At 44.1% G+C, this 21,788-nt stretch overlaps 1 long non-coding RNA gene across 1 annotated transcript; it reads left to right on the top strand.

The window, feature by feature from the left end:
• The first annotated feature begins 460 nt into the window (after positions 1-460).
• LOC120296639 lies at positions 461-21,291 on the top strand. Its single transcript, XR_005553542.1, has 2 exons — positions 461-1,265; positions 20,781-21,291. It is a non-coding gene; the product is annotated as an uncharacterized LOC120296639 (long non-coding RNA).
• The last annotated feature ends 497 nt before the right edge of the window (positions 21,292-21,788 follow it).

The following is a 21,788-nucleotide window of genomic DNA, read 5'->3' as shown; positions in this document are numbered from 1 at the left end:
AGTGGGAAAGACCCCTCCCGAGGCCGGGTCCGGGGTCCGCGCGGAGATCCAAGCGTCCGGGACACCCCCGCCGCCGTTGGTACGTTCCTCTCCGGCGAGGTCACGTGCCGCTTTCCCTCCCGTGACGTCAGGGCTCGGCCTGAATACAATGTTGCAGAGTTCCATTCCCTCCTCCCCTTCTCTCTCTCTCTCTCTTTTTTTTTTTCTTCTCCCCCCCCCCCTCCTCGGAATTCTGAGAACTCATTTGCGTTTTCGGTGACATAATAGAAATCCGTCCAGCCGGGCTAATTCCTCCGGGCGGGAAGGGGGGGGGCGACTCTCACACTAACCCCCCCCTCCCCATAAACTCCCACCCCCCCTTTTTTTAAAGACCCCCCCTCTCCTCCCTCCGGGCCGGGGAATGGTGGGAAAGGGGGGGGAGGGGGTGTCTTAGGCAGGTTTCAATGTTTGGCGGCGGGGGGGGAAAGGGGGGGGCTGAAAAGGGAAAGTTTTGCTTTGCGTTCAGACAAACAAATGCAGCCGCCGCCCGGAGAGACAGCAGCGACGGGGAGGGGGGGGGTCGCCCCGAAGCGAGGGTGAAGAAAAACCAAATCCGGATTGCGCTGCAAAAGAAAAACGGGGGCAAAAAAAGAAGAAGGAAGAAAAAAAAGAGAGAGAAAGCGCAGCGGCTTCACACGTTCAAAGAAACCCGGGACCTCCCCGTCTGGCTCGCGCCGCCCGAACGGAGCAGCAAGAAGCCTGGAATTGTTACATTTGGGGGTGACTTCGGGACCTGCGTGTCGGGAGCCTTTTAGAGACGGACGGACCGGCCCTTGGGGCAGACTTTCGCTTTCCTTAGCCTCGAGGGTCGTGGGAACGGGGAGATGAGAGAAAGAAGCGGGCATTTTGCTCCCGTAGGAGGACGGTCCTGCTCGGCGGAGCCCGTCGGAGAGCGAAGCCCACCCCGGGAGAAGAGGCGGCGGGAGACCCCCGCCTGGCTGGGGGACTTCCGAAGGATTCGCGTGTCTTCTTCGCTGGCACCCCGAAGGGACAGGCGGCGCCGCCGTACCCCGTTTTCTTCTTTTTCTGCAGGGGAGTCTAGAAGCGGGGAGGGGACGCAAGAGCGAAGCAGGCCCCCGCAGCGACCTTTCTGGAGCTTCTCCCCCCCCCCTCGCCCAGCCAGCGTTTGCATGGGGCGCCGGGTGAGGAAGAGGAAGGCAGGCAAGGGCGCCCGGGGCACGGATGGATGGCCTCTACGGTGTTGGGAGGACGGCGACCCCCTTAAGGTAAAGCCAAAGGGCTGTTCAAACACTTTGGGGGTGTGCGTGTGTGTGTGGGAGAACTGACCCTCGTTTTGCAACGTGAGGATGGGTGTATTCCTGGAGCGCGCCCCTTGGCAGAGGGCCAGCCGGAGGGGGCAAGTCGGGGGTCGGCGGAGGAGAGGGGGGGCACCCCTTTTCCTCGCTTCTTCTTCTCTCTCTCTCTCTCTCACACACACACACACACACACACACACACCGGGGCCCTAGAAGTGAGCTGACCGCGTCCTCGTTTGCCCCCTGACTCGAGCTAGGCTGCACGTCGGAATCCGGACCCTTTTCGGGCTTGTTTGTTTATTTAGAGACGGTCAACAGCCTCATTGTTGCCAGATGGTGGGAAGAGCTAAAAATAACCCGGCGACTTCCCTTCCCCTGCCCGGCAGGAGGGGGGGAGGGGCGCCCGCAATAGGGACTAGCGCCGGAGTCCCGTCCGAGGAAGGGGGTCTCTTGGGGGGAGGGGTTGAAAACCCCCCACCCCCGACAGTCCGCAGCCGTCGCCCCGCATGGCTCGAAGTGGGGGGGGGGCGTAGTGGGGCGGGGGGGGGGGAAAGGAAGGGCTCGTGTACTCTTAGGCCCAGATGAGAATTCTTCCCCCTTGCAGGAGCCGCGGCTGCTGCCTTCGCTAGCCGGGCGTTTGTGGAGAAAAGGCCGCTGCGGAAGGCGGATAAAAATAAAGCGGGTGATTCAGGGAGCGAATTTCCCTGAGATTTGCTGAGCGGGTGAATTTAGGGAGAACTCCTAGGATAAAATAAAGAGAGAGAGAGATCACACACACACACACACACACACCCAAAACACACACTGGAGAATCTCTCCTAATATTAAGTTGTTGTAGGAGTTCGCCATACATGCACCCTCTCAGCAAAATTAAGAGTTCTTCCTAAATTTATATATATTCCTCTATCTATCTATCTATCTATCTATCTATCTATCTATCTATCTATCTATCTATCTATCTATCTATCTAGTCTGTATGTGTGTGTACATACATACATGTGTACATGCATACATGTACATATACATATATTGGTATGTAAGTGTTTTTTTATGATGCACCCGGTCAGCCCAAATATGGGAAGAAGAAATATTGGGGTGTGTGTGTGTGTGTGTATACATATGCATGTATGTGTGTGTGTATGTATATACATATACATACACACACACACATACAAATATACATATATATTGATATATGAATATGTAGAAGATAAGATATATATCATATATCTATATATAAGATATATATCATATATCTAGATGACCTCCAAGGTCCCTTCCAACTTTACTATTATTATTATTATATCTATCTATATTATATATATATCTAATATATATATCTAGGGTTTTTTTATTCGGGTTTTCTCCCATGTCAAATTGGAAGTGTCTTGCCAAGACACTTCCAATTTGACACGGGAGAAAACCCAAATAACCAAAGACCTACATACAAACACCCGCAAAAACCTCAGAACACACACACACACACACACACACACACACACACACACACATATATATATATATATATATATATATATATATATATATATCTTAGGATGGCTAAAAATATAGAGAGTTTATAAAATTATATATATGTTACATTTATATATAGGTATATATAAAAACAGATCAAATACACACACACACATATATTACATACTATATATAGTATAAATATATAGCAAGCACACATATATATAGCAAGCGCACACACACATATATATTTATATATGAAAAGTATATAAGAGATTCTCCTAAATATAATATACGTATTTTATTATACATATATATATATATATACGGTATATATAATAGATACTCCTAAAATGTGTACATAGGGAGGTATCTGTGTGTATAGGAAGTTCATGTAAATATATTTATCATATCAGTTTATCATCTATCTGTGTTTGTGTGTATATAATGGGTTTTTTTTATTAGAGTTGTATATCTGATTGCATGATGTCTGTAGATGCCATACGTTAAGTAAAATTATCTATCAACTCTGCATCCATCCACCCATCTATCATCTCTCTATCATCTCTGTCTCTCTCTCACCTATATTATCTGTCTATTTATCAACTATTATCTCTCTCTCTCTTCTCTCTGTATCTCTGGCTGGATCAATTTTTACATGAACCCCATTAATTGTTTTTTGCCCTAAGCAGCCTTAGATAGCTAGAAAAGGCTTTCTGTCGACTTTTTCTGATTTTTTTTCCCCAAAAGGGCCTTTTTATTCAACTGCGTGTCTCTAAAGCTCTTTTCTTTTTAACTTCAGCCAGACACCTTGTTTTTCTCTCCACTTGGGCCCCAATGAACAAAATGGGTATAATGGCATCACATTTTGCGCTTCCCAAAAGCTTTTCCTTCCATTCTTAACCGTAAAACCTCCAGATAAGCCGACTCAACTGCTACGAAAACAAGCCGAAGGGAAAAAGCCAAAATGTCGTAATTTCATAACGCCGAAATGAGACACGGCCTGCTTTCTTAAAGATTTTATTTTACCCACAGATAAAACATCTGCCCGTTTTTAATAATCAGAAAAGTATTACAAAGTAGGGTTCCTGAATTAACTGTCCTTTGAAAGCAAACGTTGGTGAAAAGCAATGAGTATTATTATTATTATTATTATTATTATTATTATTATTATTATTATTATTATTATTATTATTATTATTATTATTCAGAAAAGCTCTAGAGATGGTAAGAAACAGGGCCCCAAAACTCTGAATTTTGGGCTTCCCCACTGCCAAGCTACAGGAAATTGTCAGTCAGGGTGACTCAAGAAATCGCGTCTGTGTTTTTTTTCTTTATCCGTCTTCATCTTTCCGGGCTTGTTTGAGGCCTTGTCTGGAGCACAGTGGGGACCTGTTAAGCCTCGGATGAGGCACCACTAGGAAATCCCACAGCCGCTGGCTAGAGAAGGGTTTGAAACGATATCCCAGAGAAAGGGAGACAGAAATATTATCTCTTTCTGCCTTGGTGCCAGGAAGTTTGCCCAGTCACTAGCTGTGCCCAGCTCAGATTGCAGAACTCTGCAATTTGCAGAATTCTTGGACGCCCGTCCCTAGAAAGCCCTGGCTGATGTGTAATTTCACATTTGCAATGCTGCTATTTCTATTTAATTAATTTGTATCCCACTCGTTATTATTTTCTCAAAGAACTCAAGGCAGCAAAGATATTCCCACACAACTTCCTCCTCCTTTTCGCCTGATAACAACAACAACGACAACAACAACAACAACTTTTGTTGGGCTGGAAGAGAAGAACTGGCTCCAAAATCACCCAGCCGGCTTTAATGCCTAATGTGGAACTAGGACTCCCAGTCTCCTGGTAATTGGCCCAAAGTCACCCAGCCGGCTGTTGTGCCTAAGACAGGACTACAATTCACCGTCTCCTGGTGATTGGCCCAAAGTCACCCAGCCAGCTTTCATGCCTAAGGCGGGACTAGAACTCACCGTCTCCTGGTGATTGGCCCAAAATCACCCAGCTGGCTGTTGTGCCTAAGGTGGGACTAGAATTCACCATCTCCTGGTGATTGGCCCAAAGTCACCCAGCCAGGTTTCATGCCTAAGGCGGGACTAGAACTCACCGTCTCCTAGTGATTGGCCCAAAGTCACCCAGCTGGATTTCATGTCTAAGGTGGGACTAGAACTCACCGTCTCCTGGTGATTGGCCCAAAGTCACCCAGCTGGCTTTCATGCCTAAGGCGGGACTAGAACTCACCGTCTCCTGGTGATTGCCCCAAAATCATCCAGCCAGATTTCATGGCTAAGGCGGGACTAGAACTCACCATCTCCTGGTGATTGGCCCAAAGTCATCCAGCCGGCTTTCATGGCTAAGGCGGGATTTGAACTCATGATCCCCTGCTTTTTAGACTGATGCCATAACCACTAGACCAAACTGGCTCATTTTGCACCTGCTTTTTTCACACACACCCCCTCCCTTCCCAGCCCCTGGACTTTCCCTTCTCATGGGACCCGTTTAATGTTGGGACGGAAGGCCTTCCAACTAGACCCGAGAAGCAATTCCTAAGAAGACCAGAGGGGGCCCCAGAGAGCAAGAGAAAACATTCCACCCTGATTTATGGATCCTTTGGATCCAATCAATCTCCACCCAATGGCAGCTTTTGCATTCTTTGCAGTAAATTCAGCAAAGAGATCTGAGATCCTGGCGGGTGATTCCAACTCTATATTAAGCTCCTAAAAAAAATGCTCGGAGGAGCCAGTCATTTGCCTGGAGCTCCAGAGGGGTAGAAACGTGGAGTTTAGTAAAAATCACAAAAATAGGTTTTTGCAAACGCCGGGCCCCCTCCAGATAAAAAGCTTTTCTTCCCATTCTTAACCCTAATCCTCCAGATAAGCCAACTTACCGTTACTGCGTGCACTTTGGTCATGAAAACAAGCCGAAGGGGGCAAAAAGCCAACATGTCATCATTCGCTACGCCAAAGTGAAAAAATACTGCCTGCTTTTTAAATTTTAATTTTATCCATAGACAAAATGTCGGCCTATTTTTTATAATTAAAAACATACATACATACATACATACATACATACATACATACATACATACATACATATATTCCTATGAAATGCAACGGAATAATTATGAGAAGGGCACAAATTATGATGGTTGCAGTAGATAGATAGATAGATAGATAGATAGATAGATAGATAGATAGATAGATAGATAGATAGATAGACAGAAAGTTTTTTCCAGATAGACCGGTCTGATTAATGCACCTTGGTATTTTTGACTGCTATACTGCAGTTCTACTTATAATCACTTTTTAACTCTTTGTCAACAAAAAAGAAATTTATATATATAAAAAAATACCAGTCAAAAATACCAAGGTGCATTAATCAGACCGGTCTATCTGGAAAAAACTTTCTATCTATCTATCTATCTATCTATCTATCTATCTATCTATCTATCTATCTATCTATCTATCCACTTAACGACCGGGTAACTCACTTAACAACCGCAGTGATTTCCTTGGGAACTGCAGCAAGGATGGTCGTAAAATGGAGCAAAACTCACTTCACTGTCCTAGCAATGGAAATTTTGATCTCAGTTGTGGTCATAAGAAGAGGACTACCTATATTTCAGGTAGCCGTTTCTCTGAAATGGTATATAGGATTTCCTGCCTGAGCAAGGGGTTGGACTAGATGACTTCCAAGGTCCCTTCCAACTTTATTATTATTGTTGTTGCTGCTGCTGCTGTTGTTATATTCCAGTTAAAATATTAAAAACATTTGAAAACAATTAAAAACAGTAAAAAAATAAATAAAACAACGGGAAAAAACCCCTTAAAAACGTCTGATTCGATTCTTGCTATCTGTCTGTCTGTCTGTCTGTCTATATATCTATATCTGTATCTGTCTATCTATCTATCTATCTATCTATCTATCTATCTATCTATCTATCTATCATCAGTCCTGTGAAACGCAAGAGAATAATTATATATATGTATAAAATCAATCCTGTAAAATGCAAGGGAATAATTAAGAGAAGGGCACAAATTTCGCCCACCTTGTAAGTGAAGATTGCTAATAATTTGCCACGCAGAGCTTACATTTTCCGTTTTCAATCACCTCCTTCCGAACTAAAAGCTTTGCAAATGCTCTAAAACAATATTTTAGATTGGACGAGCACCTCACTGCTGCCCAATTTGTAGGATGACTGTGTTGTGTTTGATTTCATATGATTTATTTCAAGTTTCCTATTTCTTAAAACACCCCCCCCCCGGTCAGGCAAGGGCCTCTGGGCGGCGTACCACGGAATCAATATACAAACGGCAACCAATATTCCCATTGAAATATTAAAATTAATTTAAGGTTTAAAAATTGCCTTTAAACTGTATTTTTTTTTTAAAAAAAAAAATTCGTTTCTACTTGTTTATTATAAATTGCCCAGAGGGCTTTGGCTGTGGACGAAGTGAAGATAGCGGTTAGCCTGGTGAGCAGGGCTTAAATTAGTATCCTTGTTTTCAAGAATCTCCTTCTAAAATTCAAGCTTTGCAAATGCTTAAATGCGCCACTCTCTTCATGGAGGGTCCGCAAATGCTCACTTCCGTTGACCCTCTTTTGCAGACCCTCGTGATGATGAAATGTGGCTCTTCAAAATCCTTCTCAAAATAAAATGCACTTCAGAAGACCCAGGAGAGAGTAAAAATAAACAGCTGGCAGAAAACCCTTGGAGAGAAGGAAAAAAATAAATTAAAAAAAAACCAGAGGCCAAATTATCCAGGGGATGGGATAATAAGTCACATAAACTGCCAGTATTTTTTTGAATATGTATATGTGTGTGGTGTGTGTATATATATATATATATATATATATATATATATATATATATATATATATATATATACATATACATATATATATACATATACATATACATATACATATACATACATACATACATACATACATACATATATATATATATAAAGGATCTTGGTTTTGACCTTCGGGATCCGTTATAGATTTGCAAAAAAGTGATTTATTTATTTTTGTTCACTATGCAGCTGAATGTAGAAATAATTTCCCTGGGTGCAAAGAGCAGGCTGGTGCAAGAGATTCTGACATGCAATCATGGAGATGGGGTTACTGGTGGAACAAGGTGCCTTATTTTTTTGTGCAGGTTTGTGACAGGTTGGGTTGGGGTCCTTGTGAGGATGGATGGCTTGTATATCCCAGGGCCCCCTTACCACGATATAAAAAAAGATGTTGAGACTCTGGAAAGAGTACAGAGAAGAGCAACAAAGATGATCAGGGGACTGGAGGCTAAAACATATAAGGAATGGCTGCTGGAATTGGGTATGTCTAGTTTAACGAAGAGAAGGACGAGGGGGGACATGATAGCCTGTATTCCAGTATCTCAGGGGCTGCCCCAAAGAAGAGGGAGTCAAGCTATTCTCCAAAGCACCAGAAGGCAGGACAAGAAGCAATGGATTGGAAACTAACCAAGTGACTATTGGTACTACCCTTGTTTGCTTTTGCCACAGTCTTTCTATTTCTATTTGTAGGTCTTTGTATTTTGTTATCTTCTCCAGCTATTATTATTATTATTATTATTATTATTATTATTATTATTATTATTATTTGCAGGCACTTCTGTTTGGTGCCCTTTGGCTCGAAGTGGCCCATAAATTAAGAAATATTGTAATGTTGGCTTTTGGGCTGAGCTGCCCTTGCCTTCAGCTAACAACTCCCCCCCCCACCAAATAAAATAAAATACTTTCACTTCTGACCTTTCCATATTTATTCTCCTCTATTATGTGTATAATAATGTATAATAATAATAATAATAATAATATGAATTATTCTTAGTAAGAAGTAGAATATGAAAGAAGAAAAATGTAAATAAGAAACAACGGGGCAATAAGGAGAAATATTCTAAAGAAGAATAAGGGGGGAAATGTAAATAATAGAAGATTACCGTTACGTAATCGCTGTTAAAAAAAAGGGGGGAGAATTATATACCGTGTGTGTGTGTGTGTGTGTGTGTGTGTTATGTTTTGCTTTGCTTTGTTTTGTTTTGTTGGTTAAAAATAAAATAAAATAAAATAAAATAAATCCCCAGCTGTTTTCCATTTGAATCCAGCCTCTTCTTTCTGACCCAACAAAAAAGCAATTTTTTCTCTTCTGCCAGGTTGCCTCCCCACAGAATTGGGAAGTTCGCTGTCAGATTTTTCTTTGAAACAAACAAACAAACAAAAAAGCTATGCAAGGGCCACGTGGAAGGTGAAATCGAGGCTGCTTTAATTCTGCAGCAGCTTCCAAAACGGGATTAACAAGAGTTGGAAGGGACCTTGGAGGTCATCTAGTCCAACCCCTCCGCCCCTCGAGTGGAAAACCCCATAATATTTCAGGCAAACCGTTCCACGGGTTCATTCTTCTCACTGTTGGGAGATTTCTCCTCAGTTCCAGGTGGCTCCTCTCCTTGATTAAGTTTCAGTTATAATTCAGTTAAGCTGCTAGTCCTTAGTGGGGTTCCTCAAATGCAAGTCTTGATGGCCTCAGCCTGCAGTTTGAGAAGGCTAGAAATGTTTTTTTTTTTTTTTAGATCAAATATCGCCCCCTCGGCGCCTTTGGGCAAATCAAACTTTGGTCACACAAAGTTGCAAAAGCCACGCAGCCTTGCAAGGTTGTGTAATAAAATAATAGACAAGTTTGATGAGCCAAATCCTTGCACGGGTAAATAGAATCGGGACCCCCCCAAATACAATGTTTTTGCCTACTTTAATACCTTACCAATTGGCATAACTTTACATTTCTGTATTAAACCTAAAATATTTACCGTATTGCTGGACCGTTCCTGAAAACCTAGGTAAAGTTTTTTGGGGGGAATGATCAAAAAGCCAGATCATCCGATTTAAAAACCATAATTTTGGTTGCTAAGGGAAGCACCGTCCCCGAATCTGATGCAGCTGCAATTTAAAGCTGACATGCACGGGGCAAAACTTGGATCGATGCAACCTGTAGCAAACGGTTCTGCTCGGTGCAAAAATAAAATAAAATAAAAAATCCCATTTGCAGATCGCGGTTTGCTCCAGACCAGCAAAGAGGTGTGTAGCTGTTGGGTTTAAATCAGGGGGAGTCAACCTTGGCTCTTTTATGACTCGTGGACTTCAGCTCAGGAATTCTGGGAATTGAAGTCCACGAGTCATAAAAGAGCCAAGGTTGCCTACCCCTGGACTTTAAATCTTCATTTTGCATTGAATCAGAGGCTGCGGGACGATCAGCCGTTTAGGAGCCAGCAGCAAAGAATAGCAGAACAACAGAACATAAGAGAGTGGGAAGGGACCCCCGGAGGTCCTCTAGCCCAACCCCCTGCTCAAGTGGGAGACCCTGCCACTTTCAGACAAATGGCTGCCGAGTCTCTTCTTAAAAAAGCTCCAGTGTTGGAGCACCCACGACTTCTGGAGACAAAGTGATTTAAGATAGATAAGCCCCCCCCCCTCTCTCTCTCTCTCACACACACACACACACACCCGCTGGAGCCAAAGGGGTGTGATTTTTTTTTTCCACAAGCCAGGATTTGGGGTGGGCTCCGGGTTCTGTCCTCTTTGAAGGCCAAAGCTGGCTTCTCCCAAAAGAGGGGTGCAAAGCCACTGGCGTCACTTGATTGCCTGGCCGGGCGTGAAATACAGAATCCCATCAGCTGTTGGGGCTAACAGCCGTGGCAGGCTGCCCGACCCTCAAACGACAACAACACAACAACACCAGGGTGTCGCTGGCTGCTGCCAAGCCACCTCCTCGCCACTGTCAAATCAGAGGTTTTGGAGACGAGGGGCTGGGTCACAAAGAGCTGGGTCACTGCAAGCTGCTATGTTGGAGGACTTGGGGAATTTTTGGCATCCCTCACTCTCTTTCCTCTCCCTTTCCCTCTTTCTCTTTCCCTCCCTCTCTCCCTCTCTCTTTCTCTCTCTTTCCTCTCCCTTTCCCTCTTTCTCTTTCCCTCCCTCTCTCCCCCCCTCTCTCTCCTCCCTCTCTCTCCTTCTCCCTCCCCCCTCTCTTTCCCTCTCCCTCCCTCTTTCTCTTTCCTTCCCTCTCCCCTTTCCCTCTTTCCCTTTCCTCTCTCTTTCCCTCTTTCTCTTTCCCTCCCTCTCTTTCTCCTTCTCCCTCTCCCTTTCCTCTCCCTCTCCCTCCTTTTTCCTCTCCCTCTCCCCTTTCCCTCTGTCTCTTTCTCTCTCCTTCTCCCTCTCTCTCCCTCTCCCTCCCCCTCCCTCCCCTCCCTCCCCCTCTCTCTTTCCACTACCTCTCCCTCTTTCCTCTCCCTCTCCCCTTTCCCTCTTTCTCTTTCCCTCCCTCTCTTTCTCCTTCTCCCTCTCTCTTTCCTCTCCCTCTCCCTCCTTTTTCCTCTCCCTCTCCCCTTTCCCTCTGTCTTTCTCTTTCCCTCCCTCTCTCTTTCTCTCTCCTTCTCCCTCTCTCTCCCTCTCCCTCCCCTCCCTCCCCCTCTCTCTTTCCACTACCTCTCCCTCTTTCCTCTTTCTCTTTCCCTCCCTCTTTCTCTCTCTCTCCCTCCCTCTTTCTCCTTCCCTCTCCCCTTTCCCTCTTTCTCTTTCCCTCCCTCTCTTTCTCTCTCCTTCTCCCTCTCTCTTTCTCTTTCTCCCTCTCCCTCCTTCTTTTTCCTCTCCCTCTCCCCTTTCCCTTTCCCTCTTTCTCTTTCCCTCCCTCTCTCCCTCTCTCTTTCTCTTTCTCCCTCTCTCTCTCCCTCTTTCTCTTTCCTCTCTCTCTCTCCCTCCCTCCCTCTCTCTCTTTCTCCCTCCCTCTCTCTCTTTCTCTGTCTTTCCCACTCCCTCCCTCCCTTTTTCTCTTTCTTCTCCCACTCCCTCCCTCTCTCTTTCCTCTCCCTCTCCCCCCTTCCCTCCTTCTCTTTCCTCTCCCTCCCTCCCTCCCCCTCTTTCTCTTTCCTCCCTCTCCCCTTTCCCTCGCTTTCCCTCCCTCTCTCTCTCCCTCCCTGTCTCTCTCTCTCTTTCCATTTCCCTCCCTCCCTCCCTCCCCCCCTCTGTGTGTGTGTGTGTGTGTGTGCAGGCCCTGAATTTGCAGGGCGGAGGGAGAAGCTTTGCCCTTGGGCACCGTCTGCCGCTCTCTTCCAAGGACTGGCAGAGGGAGCCGCCCCCCCCCCTGCTCAGATCAGAGGCTGGGGGGGGGGGGCAAGTGAGTTGCACAAGCAGGGTTGGTGGAGAAACATCTCCTGATGTGGATCTGTTAATCTGTGGGTTCCTTTCTTCTTCTTTTTTCTTTTCTTTTCTCTTTCCTTTCCTTCCTTCCTTCCTCTCCCTCCTTTTTTCCTTTCCTTTCCTTTCTTCCTTCTCCCTCCGTCTCTCCTTTTTTCCTCTTTTCCCTTTCTGTCCCTCTTCTCTTCCTTCTCTTCCTTCCTTCTTTTTCTTTCTTTCTTCCCTTTGATCTCACCTCCTTCCCAACTTTCCCTTACTTCCAGCTTTCCTCCCCTCCTTTTCTTATTTATCTTTCAGTCCTACTTTTTTTTTTTGCGGGGGGGGGGGACTTCAATAAAGTGATTTCTCTCTCTCTCTTTTTAAATGCAATTTGCCTGACATGTCATCACTCGGTCTGTCTTCTTGGTAGGGCACAAGTCAGGACTTAAAATGGCAGTTTTTCCTTCCTTGGCAAACTTTCAGTGGCGCATCACCCGCCCTTTACACCGAGAAAAGGTCTTTTAATCAGCGAGGAACACACTCAATTAAAACTATTATAGGGAGCAAAACATGCCCCGTTCTGGGCGAGCTGCGATTTGCATTCTGTTGATGGACGTTCTGTACATTTCCACCAAGCTTTATACACCAAATTGGGTTGTGTACATAGCACTCCGCACACAAACGCACACACGCACACACACACACACTCTCTCTCACCCACTTCTGCTGTATTCTCAGCTCTTGATCCTTGCTATCCGAAGAGGCCAGTCAGCTACGCCTGCCCTGAGCCGCAAATCACAGTTTACAACTCAACGAGAGCTTTTCAAACATTGAACCTCGTTCTATTTATTTCTCCAAGAGTTAGAACGATTAATCCTTGTCTTCAGATATTGCGGGTGCCTCAACACAGGAGGTTTTTAAAGAAGAGACCGGACAGCCATTGGTCTGGAAAGGTATAGGGTCTCCTGCTTGAATGGGGCTGGACTAGAAGACCTTCGGGGTCCCTTCCGAGTCTGTGAGCCTGTTACGGCCAACCTCAAAGTTTTGTCCTTCTCCTCTAGAAATACGAGCGCTTTTTGCAAAGCTGTTTTGCTAACTCACCCCATGCAATGTTATTCAAACCACATGGAGTTTGCACATGGGATGCAACTCTTTTCTTAACCCCGTCAACGTCAATTAAGCCATCACAGGGGTGTGTTTCACACTCGGCTGCTTTCATAATGCATGTTTCCTTGAGGTTCTAAATTAAATCTGGTTTCCTTCCTTCCTTCATTCCTTCCTTCCTTCCTTCCTTCCTTCCCTCCCTCCCTCCCTCCCCCCTCCTCCCCTCCCTCCCTCCCTCCCTCCCTCCCTCCCTCCCTCCCTTCTTTCTTTCTTTCTTTCTTTCTTTCTTTCTTTCTTTCTTTCTTTCTTTTCTCCCTTCAGACAGGAAGCATCGTAAATTTTTTCCTCTCCAAGAGGTCAAACTTAGCTCCATTCTCTGGTGGGATGGAGAGTGAACTAGCACCCCCAGTTGGCTTTAGCACAGTGGTTCTCAACCTTTTTAATGCCGTGACCCCCCAACCGGTCGTAAGTCGAGGACTACTCAACCGGTCGTAAGTCGAGGACTACTCAACTGGTGCAGCACCGTTTGCAGAATGGGACTTTTGGCGGGCTCAGCGGGGCAGAGACAGCCTGGACAATTCCTATTGGCTTTTGAAAGCCAATAGAATGAGACTGTATTCAAGAGAGTCTATTCTATTGGCTTTCAAAAGCCAATAGAATAAAAGGGAGCAGCACAGCTAAGGAAAAGGGGGGGGGGAATGGCGGACTGCGTTGTTTGGCGACCCCTGTGAAATGGTCGTTCGACCCCAAATGGGGTCCTGACCCACAGGTTGAGAACCGCTGCTTTAGCAGTTGGTGCGCATTTCACACGTTGGGGGATAAGTCACACTCACCTAAACATCAGCCAGAGGCCACAGGAGGTGTTAAAAAGGTTTTATCTTTCTTGTCACCGGAGTGGTTTCACTGCTTGTTTGCTTTAGGGCTCCTAAACATCACGGAGAGGGGGGGGGGCTTGTAATTTTTAAAAAGCACGGAGGGTTTTTTAAAAAAAATTATTATATTATCCTTTTATTGTCCTCCAGCTCTCCGCCTCTTTGCTCTCCCTCTCGCTGTCTTTGACCTTGGCTAACAAGCAGCGAGATGAACTCTGCACGTGAGCCCTTGCAACCTCCGCAAAAACAAACGGGTTTTGATGATGTGTCATAAAAGCGGTGTGTGCGCCTTCGGTGTGTTCGAGACGGTAGCTTTGCCAAATTAGCAGGCCAGGATTTAAGATGCACCGCAAGGCTTTTTGCCTCTGGGTTATTGTGGTCCTCCGGACGAGAGAGAGCCCGAGTCTTCAAATTTGGGGATGGCGGTTGAATTTTTTACACCTTACTTTATCCTGCGGTCTCCTAAAGCACAGGTTCCCCAACCTTTTGGACACCAGGGACCGGTGCCTTGGAGAAAGGTTTTTGCCATGGACCGGAAAGTGCGTGGTTTTGTGTGCTGCTTGCATCCCACGGATGGGGCTTTGCTTGTTTCTGCGGACCGGTTGCTAGCATGCTGCAGGCCGGTATTGGGCCACAGACCGGGGATTGGGGACCCTTTTTCTAGTCCAATCCTCTGTTCAAGCAGGAGACTCTAAGTCAGAAGTCCTCAACGTTTCGGGCACCAGGGACCGGTGCCTTGGAGAAAGCTTTTTCCAGGGACCAAAGGGGACGTGGTTTTGTGTGGTGCCTGCATCCCACGGATGGGGCTTTGCTTGTTTCTGCTGACCAGTTGCTGGCATGCTGCGGGCCGGTATTGGGCCACAGACCGGGGGTTGGAGACCCCTGTCCTAAAGAGGCTTCCTGTACCCCTCGACTTACCCCACTTCGTTTAGTGACAGTTTGAAGGCACTGGAGAGAAAAAAAAAGAGAAAGATTATGACCATTTTTCCCACTTAGGACCGTTGCAGCGTCCCGGGGGGGGGGTCACTTGGTCCCCCTGGGCGACCTTCCGACGATGGGGAAGCTAGATTCGCTTGACGACTGCGTTCCTCGCTTAACACCTGCAGTGATTCCCTTAAGAACCGTGACAAGAAACGTCGTAAAACGGGGCAGAACTCCTTTAATGAATGTCACGCTTAGTGACAGAAATCTTGGGCTCCTTGAATATAAATGTACAGGGGGAGGGTTTTTTTAAATAAAATAAAATAAAATAAAATAGCCCCTTCCCCTGTACATTTATCGCTATGAAGAATCTTTAGGATGCTTACTTAAATAAGTAAGATTATTTAATTGTACTCAAATTGCGTATTAATTCAACAACATTTTGGATCAGACTATCACCCTGCTTGACTGTAGTAATAATAATAATAATAATAATAATAATAATAATAATAATAATAATAATAGTAACAACAACAACCATCAAACATCCACATCTGCCTATCCCAGGTCCTGGGTAAGGACTCGATAGGTAGACAAAATGCCAAATCCAGTCTGAACATCTGGCTGACTGTGCGATGATCCATAATAATAATAATAATAACAATAACAACAACAATAATGTTGGAAGGTACCTTGGAGGTCATCTAGTCCAACCCCCTGCTCAGGCAGGAAGCCCTATACCATTTCAGACAAATGTACTGTCACCAGTACATGCAAACAAGATTTTGCTGGATTTTTGACCATGTTGTTAGGGTGCTGAGCAGGAGACACTGAAGATTTAAAATTTGGGATAAGAGTTGGCATTTTTTAATCTTATTTTATCATGCCGTCTTCTAAGAATGCTTCGTACATATGAATATTTGGAAGGGGGTATTTTGTTCTAATGGCATTTGGACTGTGTGTTAATTAAACAGTATTTTAGACCCGGCTATCACCTTACTGCTGCCTGTTTTGTAAGATGACTTTGTATTATGCTTGATTTGGTATTATTTATTTTCATTTCCTATTTCTTCACCCTCCATCTCTCTCAGAGAGGGGCCCTGGACAGCATATCATGTAATATATATACATACATGTTTATATTATATATATATGTTTTCTGAGGTTATATATATACACACACATAAACACAACATATAACACTCATGTTAAAATATTAAAATTAAGCTTCAAAATTTTATTTAAATCATATTTATAGCTATTAATTTGGTACACAGAGCTTACATTTCCCGTTTTCCATCACCTCCTTCTAAAATTGAGCTTTGCAAAGGCTCAAATGCTCTAAAACAATATTTTAGATTTGACGAGCACCTCGCTGCTGCCCGTTTTGTAAGATGACTCTGAACTGTATTTGATTTGATATTACTGATTTATTTTGTATTTCCTTAACTCCCCGTCGCTGAGAGAGAGGCCTCTGGGCAGCCTAGCTTGGAGTCAATAGACAAACAACAACATTCCCATTAAAATATTAAAATTAATTTAGGCTTCCAAATTGTATTTAAATTCTGTTTTTTTGTTTGTTTGTTTGTTTGTTTTTGTTGTGTTTGTGGTAAACTGTCCAGAGAGCTTCGGCTCTAGTTGATACTGTTTGTTTAAATAATGTCAATAATAAAATATGTATTGTGCCTACATGTGTATTCACACACATATTTTTAATGCATTTTCTTTGAGCTCTGCTCTGCTTAGAGCAATCAAATGGCTGCTTGGGCAGTTCTGAACAAAGACATATATAAATTCTAACTTTGTTTTGAATCTGTTTGCATTGCCTATGTTCTCGAGTGAGTTGGGAATTATTTTTGTTAGAACTTGGCTAACTTACACACACACACACACACACACACACACACATATAGTCAAGTTAGCCAAGTTCTAACAAAAATAATTCCCAACTATTCTATATTTATTTATTAAATTGGCATTCAGATTTTCAAAATGTGCTCATGACGGTTGTTGATTTTATATATATATATAAGTATATATAGTCAAAATCAACAGCCATTATGAACACATTTTGAAAATCTGGATGCCAATTTAATAAATAAATATAGAACGCCATGGACAACAGCTTCAGAAATCAAATCAGTCAATAAAAATATTGCGTGGAAATTCAGCACCAACCTCTGACCTCCACCATACCAAGAAAGGACACCCCTCCCCCGCCCACATCTTTACAAATTTGGGATTAAGATAAATTAGAATTTCCATTCTCTTGCATTGAATTTTCCCTCTGTGGCCGCTACACAAAGGTTACAAATACAAAAAAGCACAAATAAATGCAAAAAGCAAATAAAATGCAGTATTTAATTTTTTAAATTTCTATGTATATGTTTTCTGAGGTTTTCGCGGGTGTTTGTATGTAGGTCTTTGGTTATTTGGGTTTTCTTCTGCGTCAAATTGGAAGTGTCTTGGCGACGTTTTGACGAAGTCCCATTCATCATCTTCAGGCTGGTGTTTTCGGCTTTATGCTTCTAGGAGTAACGACAAAACGACAAAACGTCGCCAAGACACTTCCAATTTGACACGGGAAAAAACCCGAATAACCGAAGACATATATCTTTCTTTCTTTAACCCAGCTGGCTCTGACTTTTGCTGGACTACCACATACCCCAAATGGAGCTAAAGAAGTATTTTAGCAGACCACAGTGCAAAATAATAATAATAATAATGTCTAGAAGGAATCAGCCCTTGGAAGCTGCATTAGCTCCTGAAAAGTCAAGGTGATCCTTAAACAGGTATGTCTGGCTTTTCAAGGGCCCGTCCAGATATCCCTCCCTCCCTGCAAGGGATAAAACTCGCTCAACCGAGTCGGTTGCCTTGTTTTGCTAAGGTAGCCTCCAGGCTTAAAACTTTCATTTTCAGCTTGGAAATCCTTCTGTTTAAACTTGGCTACCTCAACAGCCAGTGAGGAACACGATGTTCCCGGGACTCAAACCAGTGTATTAACTCATTGAATGCACATCGGAACAAGCGCGGCTGGGTTCACACAACCGGTTGAACCCCAAACAAGCCAACTTGGGCTTGTGGGCAGGCAGCTCCTTTAAAAAAAAAAAAAAATCTGCTTAAGCTGGTTGTTGAAGTACAGCTGCTGGGATGATTTAATATTGTTTTGTTTTGTTTTGTTTTGCAAGGCCAGCTTGAAAAAGAACTTCCATGGTTAAGGGGGATTTGAAGGAAATAACCACTGGCTGGAAGTCAGGCAATAGATGCATTTAATAAATGATGGTTCGTTGTACAGTCAGCCCGACGTTTAAAGTGGATAGTCTTTCCCAAGGATCTGGAATAGGCAGGTGTTCTTGTTTCATAATATTCAAGGCCTCACAGAATGGAAGCTGTTCGGAGTCCAGCTGACTTTTGCAATTGACCGATGCTGATTTTGTCAATGCCAATGGTGTTCAAATGGTTATATTGTTGTTGTTGTTGTTGTTGCTTACACAGTCAGCCAGATGTTCAAACTGGATTTGCCCTTATCGAGTCCTTGCCAAGGATGGCAATAGGCAGATGTGGATGTTTAATGGTGTTAACGGATGGAAGCTATTCTCAATCAAGCTGCCTTCTGCAATTGACCAATGGTGATTTTGGTCAATGTCCATGGTTGTTATTATGGTTAGACCAGATTTGGCATATTTAATCCACCTATCGAGTCCTCCCCAAGGAGCTGGGATGGGCAGATGTGGATATTGGATGCTGTTAAAGGTCTCCATGGCCGAATGGAAGCTGTTCCAAGTCAATCTGCCTTTTGCAATTGACAGATACGGATTTGTGTCAGTGACCAATGGTTGTTATTATGATTTATTGCACAATCAGCCAATTATTTCAATTAGACGTGGCATGTTACCCATCTATCAAGTCCTTCCCAAGGACCTTGGATGGAGAGGCAGATGTGTTTGATGTTGTTGAAAGTCCCCTTGCAGGATGTTGGGAGTGAAGCTGCCTTCTGCAATTGACTGATGGCGATTTTTGTCAATGCCGATAGCTATTATTATTATTATGGTTCTGTTGCACAATCAGCCAGATATTTAGACCAGATTTGGCATTTTTATCCACCTCTCAAGTCCTTCCCAAGGACCTGGGATAGGCAGAGGTTGATGGGATGGATGGAAATTGCACCATATAAAGCTGCCTTTTGCAATTGACTGATGGTGAACTTGTCAACGTCACTGGTGTTTTGGGATTGCAGCCAAGGCACCTTAATTGCTATTGGTGCTATCTTTGCTTTCTTTTGACACAATCCTTTTATTTCTATTTGCAGGCCTTTTTGTATTTCTTTATCTTCTTCTGTTCTTTCTCTTCGCCTCTGCCCTCTCCAGCTACAGCTAGTCCTTGACTTATAACAGTTCGTTTAGTGACTGTTCGAAGTTACCACGGCACTGAAAAACGTGGCTTAACGACCGTTTTTCACACTTACGACCGTTGCAACATCCCCGTGGTCATGTGATCAAAATTCAGACGCTCGGGCAACCGGTTCGTATTTACGACGGTCGCAGCGTCCCCGGGGTGTCATGTGATCCCCTTTTGTGACCTTCTGGCCAGCAAAATTGATGGGGAAGAGCCCGATTCGTTTAATGACCGTGTTGCTCACTGAAACAACTGCAGTGATTCACTTAACAACCGTGGGCAGAAACGTTGTAGAAGTGGGACAAACCTCACTTAACAACTTAGCGACATAAATCCTGGTGGGCTCAGTTGTGGTCGTAAGCCGAGGACCACCTAATACTGCCACGTCATTATTATTATCTTTTATTATTACCCTATTGAAAATCAGACACGGGACATTTGATAGGAAAGTGTGAAGTTTTATCACCCTTCTATTGAGATATTTGCTTATCTCTAGCAAGGCTGTGTTACTGGAAAACCAATTCACCCTCTTCTCTTCCTTTTCTCGACAGAAACTCGGAATCAGAATCAGAAGAGAGCTGGAAGGGACCTTGGAGGTCTTCTAGTCCAGCCCCCTGCTCAAGCAGGAGACCCTATAGTAAGGGTAGGCAACCTTGGCTCTTTTATGACTCCCAGAATTCATGGCTCAGCTTGGAAACCTCTCCCTTTCCCCTCAGCACAGCTGGCTGAGGAATTCTGGGAGTTGAAGTCCACCAGTCATAAAGCGGCCTAGGCCTAGAGCAGGGTTAGATAACCTTGGCTCTTTTATGACTTCAACTCCCAGAATTCCTCAGCCAGCATGGGGGAACTATGGCCCCTTCATGACTTGTGGACTTCAACTCCCAGAATTCCTCAGCCAGCATGGGGGAACTATGGCCCCTTCATGACTTGCGGACTTCAACTCCCAGAATTCCTCAGCCAGCATGGAGGAACTATGGCCCCCTCATGACTTGTGGACTTCAACTCCCAGAATTCCTCAGCCAGCATGGGGGAACTATGGTCCTTTCATGACTTGTGGACTTCAACTCCCAGAATTCCTCAGCCAGCATGGCTCAGCTTGGCAACCTCTCCCTTTCCCCTCAGCATGGCTGGCTCAGGAATTCTGGGAGTTGAAGTCCACCAGTCATAAAAGAGCCAAGGTGGCCTACCTCTGTCCTATACCATTTCAGACAAGTGGCTGTCAGTCTCTTATTAAACCCCCCCCCCTCTCTCTCTCTCCATTTGTGAAATTATGGTGTCATGGTTCCGACAGATGAAACTCTTCATTGGATGTTTTTTGCATTGACAGATGGATGGGATGCTCAGCTCGGACCAGTTTTCTCCTTTTTACGGAGAGAAAGTGAAGGCCACCCAAAAACAACAACCACCCTTTCTTGCAAAAGTGAAAGACATCCCCGTACATTGCATTGACAGGTTGATGCGTTTTGATGTTTGCCTGGGAGTGTAAGGCCCACTGTCCCAATTATTTTTATTTTATTTTTTTCCAGAATGCCATCGCAGACAACGGGGGAGACCTGAGTTTTCATTTCCCTGCAGACCTTCTACAATGAAGGAGCTGACTTAACGTACCTGTTGTTTAACGACCCGTGAACAATTTTTTTCTTTCACATATATGAAAGAAAAGGAGGACGAGAAATGATGGATGGAAACTCGTCAAGGAGAGAAGCAACCTGGAACTAAGGAGAAACTTCCTGACAGTTAGAACAGTTCACCAGTGGAACAGCTTGCCACCAGAAGTTGTGGGTGCTCCAACGCTGGAGGTTTTCAAGAAGAGACTGGGCAGCCTTTTGTCTGCAATGGGATAGACTCTTTTGCTTGACCAGGGGGTTGGACTAGAAGACCTCCAAGGTCCCTTCCAACTCTGTTCTTCTATGTAAGATCGGTGCCGTGCAAAACCTGTCATTAAATGGCCGTTCGGGTGAAGGTTTTCAAACTCTGCAAAAATTGCAAACCCATTTTTTTTTATGAAAAAATAAAATAAAATTGCTAGGAACCTTCCCCAGAAATAAGCCTACTGAATGCTCCAATACTGGAAGTTCTTAAAATGAGACTGGACAGCCATTTGTCTGAAATGGTATAGGGTTTGCTGCGTGAGCAGGGGGTTGGACTAGATGACCTTCAAGGTCCCTTCCAACTTCTATTCTATTTTATTCCATATTTTCTATTCTATTCTATTCTATTCTATTCTATTCTATTCTATTCTATTCTATTCTATTCTATTCCATTTCATTCCATTCCATTCCATTCCATATTTTCTATTCTATTCTATTCTATTCTATTCTATTCTATTCTATTCTATTCTATTCTATTCTATTCTATTCCATTCCATTCCATTCCATTCCATATTTTCTATTCTATTCTATTCTATTCTATTCTATTCTATTCTATTCTATTCTATTCTATTCTATTCTATTCCATTCCATTCCATTCCATTCCATTCCTATTCCATTCCATTCTATTCTATTCTATTCTATTCTATTCTAGTCCGTATTTTC

The sequence above is a fragment of the Crotalus tigris genome, unplaced genomic scaffold (genome assembly GCF_016545835.1).
Source record: "Crotalus tigris isolate CLP2741 ecotype Arizona unplaced genomic scaffold, ASM1654583v1 scf7180000021401.42387113347:515327, whole genome shotgun sequence".
NCBI lineage: Eukaryota > Metazoa > Chordata > Lepidosauria > Squamata > Viperidae > Crotalus > Crotalus tigris.
The sequence above is the reverse complement of the archived record's forward strand: the minus strand, read 5'-3'. Positions and strand labels throughout refer to the sequence as shown.